We start from the raw sequence: 12,671 nt of genomic DNA, 5'->3' as shown, positions 1-12,671 counted from the left end.
GACCATAGGACCCAAGGCAATATCCAGATTCAATGTAATCCCTATCAAAATACCAATGGCATTTTTCACAGAAATAGAATAAAGAATTTTAAAATTTGTATGAAAATACAGAGACTTTGAATAGAAAAAACAATATTGAGAAAGAACAAAGTCAGAGTTATCATGCTCCCTAATTTGAAACTATGCTACAAATCTACAGTTATCTAAACAATATTGTACTGACACAAAAACAGACACATAGATGAATGGAATAGAATAGAAATCCCAGAAATGAACCCACCCTTTATGGTCAATTAATCTATGATGAAGGATGCAAGAATATACAATGCGGATAACACAGCCTCTTCAATAAATGTTGTTGGCAAAACTAGACAGCTATATGCAAAAGAATCAAACTAGATTACTTTCTCAGAATATACAAAAAAACATTCAAAATGGATTAAACACTGAAGTAGAAGATATGAAACCATGAAAGTCCTAGAAGAAAACAGGCAGTAAGGTCTTTGACATCAGTCTTAGGAATTTTTTTTTTCAATATATTTCCTCAGGCAAGGGAAACAAAAACAAAATCAAAGAAATGTGATTCCATTAAACTAAAATGCTTTTGCACAGCAAATGAAACTACCAACAAAATGAAAGGCTATCTACTGAAAGGGAGATTTTTGCAAATGATATATCTGATAAGGGGTTAATATCCAAAACAGAAAGAACTCATACAACTCAACATCAAAAACACAAACAAACATAAGACCCAATTAAAAAACAGGAAGAGGAGGGGAGAGGGGGAAGATGGTGGAACAGTAAGACATGGAGATCACCTTCTTCCCCACAGATACATCAGAAATACATCTACACGTGGAACAACACCTACAGAACACCTACAGAATGCTGGCAGAAGACTTCAGACCTCCTAAAAGGCAAGAAACTCCCCAGGTACCTGGGTAGGGCAAAAGAAAAAAACAGAGACAAAAGAATAGGGACGGGACCTGCACCAGTGGGAGGGAGCAGTGAAGGATGAAAGGTTTCCACACACTAGGAAACCCCTTCATGGGCGGAGACTGCGGGTGGTGGAGGGGAGGTAGCTTCAGAGCTGTGGAGGAGAGTGCAGCAACTGGGGTGCAGAGGGCAAAGTGGAGATTACCGCACAGAGGATCGGTGCCAACCAGCACTCACCAGCCTGAGAGACTTGTCTGCTCACCCGCCGGGGCGGGTGGGACTGGGAGCTGAGGCTCAGGCTTCGGTCAGAGCACAGGGAGAGGACTGGCGGAATGAACACAACCTGAAGTGATTAGTGCACCATGGCTAGTCAGGAGGGAGTCCAGGGAAAAGTCTGGACCTGCCGAAGAGGCAAGAGACTTTTTCTTCCCTCTTTGTTTCCTGGTGCTCTAGGAGAGGGGATTAAGAACACTGCTTAAAGGAGTTCCAGAGACGGATGCAAGCTGCAGCTAACAGCGCGGACCACAGAGAAAGGTATGAGACTCTAAGGCTACTGCTGCCACCACAAAGAAGCCTGTGTGTGAGCACAGGTCACTATCCACACAACCCTTCCAGGGAGCCTGTGCAGCCTGCCACTGCTAGGGTCCCAGGATCCAGGGACAACTCCCCTGGGAAAATGCACGGCACACCTCAGGCTGGTGCAACGTCCCACCAGCCTCTGCTGCCACAGGCTCAACCCGCACTCTGTACCCCTCCCTCCCGCCTGGCCTGAGTGAGCCAGAGCCACTGAATCAGCGGCTGCTTTAACCCCATCTGCTTTGAGCGAAGAACAGACGCCCTGCAGTGACCTACACACAGAGGTGGGGACAAATACAAAGCTGAAACCCAGGAGCTATGCAAATAAAGAAGAGAAAGGGAAATCTCTCCCAGCAGCCTCAGGAGCAGTGGGTTAAATCTCCACAGTCAACTCGATGTACCCTGCATCAGTGGAATACCTGAATAGACACCAAATCATCCCAAATTGAGGAGGTGGACTTTGAGAGCAAGATTTATTATTTTTTCCCCTTTTCCTCTTTTTGTGAGTGTGTATGTGTATGCTACTGTGTGAGATTTTGTCTGTGTAGCTTTGCTTTCACCATTTGTCCTAGGGTTCTATCTGTCCGTTTTTGTTTTTTAATTAAAAAAAAATTCTTAATAATTATTTTTTATTTTAATAACTTTATTTTATTTTACCTTACTTTATTTAATTTTCTTTTATCCTCTTTCTTTCTTTCTACTTTTTCTCCCTTTTATTCTGAGCCATGTGGATGAAAGGCTCTTGGTGTCACAGCCAGGAGTCAGTGCTCTGCCTCTGAGGTGGGAGAGCCAACTTCAGGACACTGGTCCACAAGAGACCTCCCAGATCGATGTAATATCAAACAGTGAAAATATTCCAGAGATCTCCAACTCAACACCAACACCCAGCTTCACTCAACGACTGGCAAGCTACAGTGCTGCACACCCTATGCCAAACAACTAGCAAGACAGGAACACAAACCCACCCATTAGCAGAAAGGCTACCTAAAATCATAAGTCCACAGACATCCCAAAACACACCACCAGATGCGGACATGCCCATCAGAAAGACAAGATCCAGCCTAATACACCAGAACACAGGCACTAGTCCGCTCCACCAGGAAACCTACACAACCCACTGAACCAACTTTAGCCACAGGGGACAGACACCAAAAAGAAGGGAAACTACGAACCTGCAGCCTGCAAAAAGGAGACCCCAAACACAGTAAGATAAGCAAAATGAGAAGACAAAAAAACACAGCAGATGAAGGAGCAAGATAAAAACCCACCAGACCTAACAAATGAAGAGGAAATAGGCAGTCTACCTGAAAAAGAATTCAGAATAATGATAGTAAAGATGATCCAAAATCTTGGAAATAGAATAGAGAAAATGTAAGAAACATTGAACAAGGACCTAGAAGAATTAAGATGAAACAAACAATGATGAACAACACAATAAATGTAATTACAAATACGCTAGAAGGGATCAATAGAAGAATAACTGAGGCAAAAGAACAGATAAGTGACCTGGAAGATAAAGTAGTGGAAATAACTACTGCAGAGCAGAATAAAGAAGAATGAAAAGATCTAAAGACAGTCTCAGAGACCTCTGGGACAACATTAAAGGCAACAACATTCGAATTATAGGGGTTCTGGAAAAAGAGAAAAAGAAAGGCACTGAGAAAATATTTGAAGAGGTTATAGTTGAAAACTTCCCTAATATGGGAAAGGAAATAGCTAATCAAGTCCAGGGAGCACAGAGAGTCCCATACAGGATAAATCCAAGGATAAACACTGCAAGAAACATATTAATCAAACTGTCAAAAATTAAATACAAACAAAACAACTAAAGCAGCAAGGGAAATACAACAAAGAGCACACCATTGAATCCCCATAAGGTTAACAGCTGATATTTCAACAGAAAAAATGCAAGCCACAAGGGACTGGCAGGACATATTTAAAGTGATGAAGGAGGAAAACCTGCAACCAAGATTACTCTACCCAGCAAGGATCTCATTCAGATGTGATGGAGAAATTAAAACTTTACAGACAAGCAAAAGCTGAGAGAGTTCAGCACCACCAAACCAGCTTTACATCAAATGCTAAAGGATGTTCTCTAGGCAAGAAACACAAGAGAAGGAAAAGACCTACAATAACAAACCCAAAACAATTAAGAAAATGGGAATAGGAACATACATATCGATAATTACCTTAAGTGTAAATGGATTAAATGCTCCCACCAAAAGACACAGACTGGCTGAATGGATGCAAAAACAAGACACCTATATATGCTGTCTACAAGAGACCGACTACAGACCTAGAGACACATACAGACTGCAAGTGAGGGGATGGAAAAAGATATTCCACACAAATGGAAACCAAAATAAAGTTGGAGTAGCAATTCTCATTATCAGACAAAATAGTCTACAAAATAAAGACAATTAGAAGAGAGAAAGCAGGACACTACATAATGATCAAGGTATCGATCCAAGAAGAAGATATAACAATTGTAAACATTTATGCACCCAACATATGAGCACCTCAATACATAAGGCAAATACTAACAACCATAAGAGGGGAAATCGACAGTAACACACTCAGGGTAGGGGACTTTAACACCCCACTTTCACCAATGGACAGATCATCCAAAATGAAAATAAATACGGAAACACAATCTTTAAATGGTACATTAAACATGACGGACTTAATTGATATTTCTAGGACATTCCATTCCAAAAACAACAAAATACACATTTTTCTCAAGTGCTCATGGAACATTCTCCAGGATAGATCATATCTTGGGTCAGAAATCAAACCTTGGTAAATTTAAGAAAACTGAAATTGTATCAAGTATCTTTTTCGAACACAACGCCATGAGACTAGATATTAATTACAGGAAAAGATTTGTAAAAAATACAAACACATGGAGGCAAAACATTACTTAATAACGAAGTGATCACTTAAGAAATCAAAGAGGAAATAAAAAAAATACCTAGAAACAAATGACAATGGAGACAAGACAACCCAAAACCTGTGGGATGTAGCAAAAGCAGTTTTAAGAGAGAAGTTTATAGCAATATAATCCTACCTTAAGAAACAGGAAACATCTAGAATAAATGACTGAAAGTTGAACCTAAAGCAATTACAGAAAGAATATCAAAATAACCCCAAAGATAGCAGAAAGAAAGAAATCATAAAGATCAGATCAGACATACATGAAAAAGAAATGAAGGAAATGATAGAAAAGATCAATAAATCTAAAAGCTGGTTCTTTGAGAAGATAAACAAAATTTATAAACCATTAGCCAGACTCATTAAGAAAAAAAGGGAGAAGACTCAAATCAATAGAATTAGAAATGAAAAAGGAGAAGTATCAACTGACACTGCAAAAATACAAAAGATTATGAGAGGCTACTGCAAGCAGCTCTATGCCAATAAAATGGACAACCTGGAAGAAATGGACACCTTCTTAGAAATGCACAACACTGCCAAGACTGAATTCAGAAGATATAGAAAATATGAACAGACCAATCACAAGCACTGAAATTGAAACTGTGATTAAAAATCCTCCAACAAACAAAATCCCAGGACCAGATGGCTTCACGGGTGAATTCTTTCAAACATTTAGAGAAGAGCTAACACTTATCATTCACAAACTCTTCCAAACTATAGCAGAGGGAGGAGCACTCCTTAACTCATTCTATGAGGCCACCATCACACTGATACTAAAACCAGACGAGGATGTCACAAAGCAAGAAAACTACAGGCCAATTTCACTAATGAACATAAATGCAAAAATCCTCAACAAAATACTAGTAAACAGAATCCAACAGAACATTAAAAGGATCATACACCATGATCAGGTGGGGTTTATTCGAGGAATGCAAGGATTCTTCAATATACTCAAATCAATCAATGTGATACACCATATTAACAAATTGAAGGAGAAAAAACATACGCTCATCTCAATAGATGCAGAAAAAGCTTTTGACAATAATCAACACTCATTTATGATAAAAAAAACTGCAGAAAGCATGGATAGAGGGAACTTTCCTCCACATAATAAAGGCCATATATGACAAACCCACAGCCAACATCGTCCTCAATGGTGAAAAACTGAAAGCATTTCCACTAAGATCAGGAAGAAGACAAGGTTTCCCTCTCTCACCACTCTTAGTCAACATAGTTTTCGAAGTGTTAGCCACAGCAATCAGAGAAGAAAAAGAAATAAAAGTTATACAAATCAGAAAAGAAAAATTACAGCTTTCACTGTTTGCAGATGACATGATACTATACATAGAGAATCCTAAAGATGCTACCAGAAAACTACTAGAGCAAATCAATGAATTTGGTAAAGTAGCAGGATACAAAGTTAATGCACAGAAATCTCTGGCATTCCTATACACTAATGATGCAAAATCTGAAACTGAAATCAAGAAATCACTCCCATTTACCATTGCAACAAAAAGAATAAAATATCTAGGAATAGACCTACCTAAGGAGAAAAAAGACCTGTATGCAGAAAATTATGACACTGATGAAAGAATTTAAAGATGATACAAATAGATGGAGAGATATACCATGTTCTTGGATTAGAAGAATCAATACTGTGAAAATGACCCTACTACACAAAGCAATCTATAGATTCAATGTAATCCCTATCAAACTACCACTGGCATCTTTCACAGAACTAGTATAAAAAATTTCACAATTTGTATGGAAACGCTAAAGACCCCGAGTAGCCAAAGCAATCATGAGAAAGAAAAACAGAGCTTGAGCAAACAGGCTCCCTGACTTTAGAGTATACTACAAAGCTACAGTAATCAAGATAGCATTGTACTGGCCCAAAAACAGAAATATAGATCAATGGAAAAGGATAGAAAGCCCAGAGATAAACCCACGCACATATTGTCACCTTATCTTTGATAAAGGAGGCAGGAATGTACAGTGGAGAAAGGACAGCCTCTTCAATAAGTGGTGCTGGGAAAACTGGACAGGTACATGTAAAAGTATGAGTTTCAATCATTCCCTAAAACTATGCACAAAAATAAGCTCAAAATGGATTAAAGACCTAAATGTAAGGCCAGTCCCTATCAAACTCTTAGAGGAAAACATAGGCAGAACACTCTATGACATAAGTCACAGCAAGATCCTTTTTGACCCACCTCCTAGAGAAATGGAAATAAAAACAAAAATAAACAAATGGGACCTAATGAAACATCAAAGCTTTTGCACAGCAAAGGAAACCCTAAACAGGAACAAAAGACAACCCTCAGAATGGGAGAAAATATTTGCAAATGAAGCAACTGATAAATGATTAATCTCCAAAATTCACAAGCAGCTCATGCAGCTCAATAACAAAAAACAAACAACCCAATCCAAAAATGGGCAGAAGACCTAAACAGACATATCTCCAAAGAAGATATACAGACTGCTAACAAACACATGAAAGAATGCTCAACATCATTAATCATTAGAGAAATGCAAATCAAAACTACAATGAAATATCATCTCACACCTGTCTGAATTACTATCATCAAAAAATCTAGAAACAATAAATGCTGGAGAGGGTGTGGAGAAAATGGAACACTCTTGCACTGCTGGTGGGAATGTGAATTGGTTCAGCCACTATGGAGAACAGTATGGAGGTTCCTTAAATCTACAAATAGAACTACCATATGACCCAGCAATCCCGCTACTCTGCATATACCCTGAGAAAACCATAATTCAAAAAGAGGCATGTACCAAAATGTTCATTGCAGCTCTATTTACAATAGCCAGGAGATGGAATCAACCTAGTGTCCATCATCGGATTAAAGGATAAGGAAGATGTGGCACATATATACAATGGAATATTACTCAGCCATAAAAAGAAATGAAATTGAGCTCTTTGTAATGAGGTGGATGGGCCTAGAGTCTGTCATACAGAGTGAAGTAAGTCAGAAAGAGAAAGACAAATACTGTATGCTAACACATATGTATGGAATTTAAGAAAAATAAATGTCATGAAGAACCTAGGGGTACAACAGGAATAAAGACAGAGACCTACTAAAGAATGGACTTGAGGATATGGGGAGGGGGAAGGGTAAGCTGTGACAAAGTGAGAGAGTGTCATGGACATATATACAGTACTAAACGTAAAATAGATAGCTAGTAGGAAGCAGCCGCATAGCACAGGAAGATCACTTTCGTGCTTTGTGACCACCTAGAGGGGTGGGATAGGGAGGGTGGGAGGGAAGGAGACACAGGAGGGAAGAGATATGGGAACATGTGTATATGTATAACTGATTCACTTTGTTATAAAGCAGAAACTAACACACCATTGTAAAGCAATTATACTCCCATAAAGTTGTGGGGAAAAAAATGGGCAGAGGAGATAAATAGGGATTTTTTCAAAGAACATGTACAGGTAGCCAACGGGTACCTGAAATATATTCAGCATCACTCATCATCAGAGACATACAAATCAAAGCCACAATGAGATATCACCTCAAAACTGTTAGAATTGCTATTATACAAAATGAATAAATAGCAAATTTTGGTGAGGGTGTGAAAAAAAATGGAACCCTCCTGCACTGTTAGTGGAAATATAAATTGGTAGAGCCACTATGGAAAACAGTATGGAGATTCCTCAAAAAACTACAAATAGAAATACCAAATGACCCAGCAATTCTCCTTCTGGGTATCTCAACAACAACAACAACAACACAAAAACACTAATCCAGAAAGATATATGTACCCTATGTTCATTGCTGCAATATTTACAATAGCTAAGATATGGAAGCAACCTAAGTGTCCATCGATAGATGAATGGATATAGAATATGTGATATATATATACAACTGAATATTACACATCCAGAAAAAAGAATGAAATCTTGCTACTTGCAAAACCATGGATGAACCTACAGTGTATTATGCTAAGTGAAACATGTCAGACAGCAAAAGACATACTGTATGATTTCACTTATATGTGGTATCTTAAAAAGAATAAAGAAACATAACAAAACAGAAACAGAGTCACGGATTCAGAGAACAAACAGTTGGCAATATGGTGAGGGAGATTAAGAGGTACAAACTTACAAATACAAAACAAATGTGTCATGGGCATGAAATGTACAGTGTGGGGAATATATTCAAAAATAATGTAATATCTTTGTATGGTGACAGATGGTAACTAGACTTATGTTGATCATTTTGTAATGTATAGAAATATCAAATCACCATATTGTGCATCAGGAACTAATATAATGGTTTAGGTCAATTATACTTCAACAAGCAAACAAACAAAAACTCATAGAAAAAGGGATCACATTTGTGATTACCAGATGTGGGGGAATCAACAAGGGACAACTGGGTGAAGATGATCAAAAGGTACAAGCTTCCAGTTATAAGATAATCAAGTACTAGGGATGTAATGTACAACATGATTAATATAATCATTAATATAACATTGCTGTATGGTACATATGGAAGTTCTTAAGAGAGTAAATCTCAAGAATTATCATCAAAGGGAAAAATACTGTTTCTTTTTCTTTCATTTTGTATCATATGAGTTGATGGATATTCACTAAATTTATTGTGGTAATCATTTTATGATGTATGTAAGTCAAATCAGTATGCTGTACATCTGAAACTCATGCAGTGCTGTATGTCAATTATATCGCACAAAAACTGGGAGGAAATGAAGTCTTACCATTTGTGGCAACATGAATTTCTTTTATGGCATTCTTAGTCACATAAGTCAGATAGAGAAAGACAAATACCATATCTCACTTATATGCTATATTAAAAAAATAAAACCCAAGCTCATAGAAACAGAGCAGATTGGTGGTTGTGTGGTTGCCAGAGGTGGGGATGAGTGAAATGGGTGAAGGGGGTCAAAGGTACAAATTTTCAGTTTTATAATAAATTCGTTATGGAGATGTAATGTACAGCATGGCATCTATAGTTAATATTATGGTATCGCATATTTGAAAGTTGCTAAGAGAGTAGACCTTAAAACTTCTCATTACAGGAAAAATAAGTTGTAGCTATGTATGGTGGTGGTTATTAACTAGATTAATTGTGGTGATCATTTCACAATATATACAAATATTGAATCACTATATTGTATACCTGAAACTTATATGAAGTTATATGTCAATTATACAATATTTTATTGTATGTATATAACACATTTTGTTTATCCATTCATCTGTAAAAGACATTTGTGTTGTTTCTACTGTTTGGATATTATGAATAATGCTGCTATGAACAATGGTGCACAAATATTTGTTTAAGGCCTAGGTTTCAGTTCTTTTGGGTATATACCTTGAGGTGGAATTGTTGGATCACATGATAATTTTATGTTTAATTTTTTGAGAAACCACTGTACTGTACTGACTGTTCCATTTTACATTTGCACCAGCAATGTACAAGGTTTCCAATTTCTCCCCATTCTTATAACACTTGTTATTTTTTTCTGTTTATTTGTTATAATAGCCATCCTAATGAATGTGTAGTGGTATCTCATTGTGATTTTGACTTGCATTTCCCTAGTGATTATTGATTTTGATTATCTTCTCATGTTCTTATTAGTCATTCATGTATTTTCTTCAGAGAAATGTCTATTCAAGTCCTTTGACCATTTTTTAATTGGTTTGTTTTTGTTGTTGAGTTATAGCCGTTCTTTATATGTTCTGGATATTAATCCATTACTGGATATATAATTTTAAAATATTTTCTCCCATTTGGTGGGTTGCCTTTTCACTCTGTTCATAGTGTTTTTTTGATGCACAAAAGTTTTAAATCTGAATGAAGTCTACTTTTGTTGCCTGTGTTTTGGGTTACATACTAAGAAATCAGCACCAGATCCAATGTCATGAAGATTTCCCCCTATGTTTTCTCCTAAGAGTTTCATAGTTTTAGCCCTTATATTTAAGTCTTTGATCCATTTTCAGTTAATTTTTATATATGATGTAGTGTAAGGGCCCAATGTCATTCTTTTGCATGTTGATATCCAGTTTTCCCAGGACCATTTGCTGAAAAGAGGTATTCCTTTTGAAGCAAAGAATTTGCTCTTTTTGAGTACCTACACTAAACTTTGATACAAATTGCAGCATTGATAGTTAACTTTAAATTGAGTCATCCAATCACATAAAGTACCTTTTATTTCATTACATTTACTTGTTTAATATGAAATCAAGAAAAAGGTCTCAAGAGAAAATCTTTATGTAGTTTAGAAAAGGAACACACTGAACAGTAGACAGGGATAAGTGCATTAGAGGCTCTTCCTAGGAATGAATGAATATGAATGTGAGGAAAAACAACCCAAGAAAACCATACAACATACAACTGAACTACATAAAATTAAAAAGCCAAAAAACTTATATCAAAAACTGGCATCATGCACTTCTTAAGAACAAAGAGATTCTAGGTAGCCACTTTATTTTTCTAGGTTCTTTAAAACAAACTACCACAAACTGGGTGACTGAAAGTAGAAATTTATTCTTTCACATTCTGGAGGCTAGAAGTCTAAAGTTAAGATGTCAATGGGACCATGATCCCCCTGAGACTCTGGGTAGAATTCTTCCTTGCCTCTCTCTAGTTTCTGGTGGTGGCCATCAATCTTGGCATTCTTTGGCTTGTAGTTGCATCACTCCAGTCTCTGCCTCTGTTGCCACATGACATTCTTTTTTGTTCTCAGAATGATTCCATGTCATCATATGGCATTCACTTCCCTGTGTACCATTCACATTACATTAGGACCTACCTTAATTGAGTATGACTTCATCTTAACCTGATTACATCTGTAAAGACTCCATTAACAAGTAAGATTACATTCACAGGTGTCAGGGAGTAAGACTTCAACATATTTTTGGGGATATAAAACTTAACCCATAACAGTAGCTAACTCACTTTCTTTGGGATCTAGGCAGAGGAAAAAAGAGAAACTATAATTATCACTTATCAGAATAGTTATCTACAACCTTGGTTCTAGTCTTACTTGTAATGACAGGGTTTGGGGTCTTTAAATGTCATATAGTAGTAGAAAGTGCAATGACTTTGGAGTCAAAAGATCTGAGAAGTCACTCTGACATCCTATATTTATATTATTGAACAAGTTAATTTACTTCTATGAAACTCCCATTACTCATCTCTGAATTGGAGCTAATAATATACAAATTTCTTAGGGTTATAATGAGGATTGTGAAAAAATATATAAAGCACTTACAAAGTACCTGGACCACTGTAAGTGCTCAAAAATATTAGCAAGTATTATTATTTCCATGTTAGAGCACACTATGAAGTACTGTTTACTAAATTTGGCCTGGGTTTACATTTCTTAGTCCTATGTGGGTCATCAGGAAAAGGTCTTCAGGAATCTAGACCAGGTGTCAGCAAATATTTTCTGCAAAGGGCCAGATAGTAAATATTTCAGGCTTTGTGGAAGTTGCTCAACTCTCTTACAGTTCTCTGTGGAACTCTGTCAATGTAGTACAAAAGCTGTCACAGATAATATGTAAATGAATGAGTGTGGATGTGTTCCAATAAAACTTTAATTATAAACACTGAAATTTGAATTTCATATAAGTTTCACATGCCACAAAATATTATTCTTCTTTTAAATTCTTTCAACCATTTAGAAATGTAAAATCCAAAAGAATGATGTTAGGAAAATGGCATAATAGGAAGCCCCCAACCCTTCTTCTTCCATGGAGACACAGACTTAACAACAATACATGGACCAATTACCTTTGTAAGAAATCCAGACTAGTTAAGAGGTTTCTGCATCCTAGGTGACAGATAAGCTAACTGCATCAAAACATGATAGGAACATTTGTGACAGTCACTGACCAGAGCCCCTCCTCCTAGCACAGAACTGCAAGATTTGTAGAAAACTCCAAACTTCTGACTTCTCTCTCGAGGAGCAAAGAGAAGAGTGAAAAATTCACCCAATGTTGTTACTGGTTGAATTAATTAAAAAAAAAAAAAAAAAGCATCCAACAATATGCTGTATATAACAGATTTACTTTAAATTCAGGACACACATAGACCAAAACTGAAAGGATAGAAAAGGGTAGTCTATGAAAATGGAAACCTAAAGAGAGCAGGAGTGGCCATACTCATATCAGACAAAATAGACTTGAAGACAAAAGCAATCACAAGAGATAAAGAAAGACATTGTATAATGATAAG

The sequence above is a fragment of the Lipotes vexillifer genome, unplaced genomic scaffold, assembly GCF_000442215.2.
Source record: "Lipotes vexillifer unplaced genomic scaffold, Lipotes_vexillifer_v1.1 scaffold8, whole genome shotgun sequence".
In the NCBI taxonomy this organism is placed as follows: domain Eukaryota; kingdom Metazoa; phylum Chordata; class Mammalia; order Artiodactyla; family Lipotidae; genus Lipotes; species Lipotes vexillifer.
Note: the sequence above shows the minus strand (reverse complement) of the source record.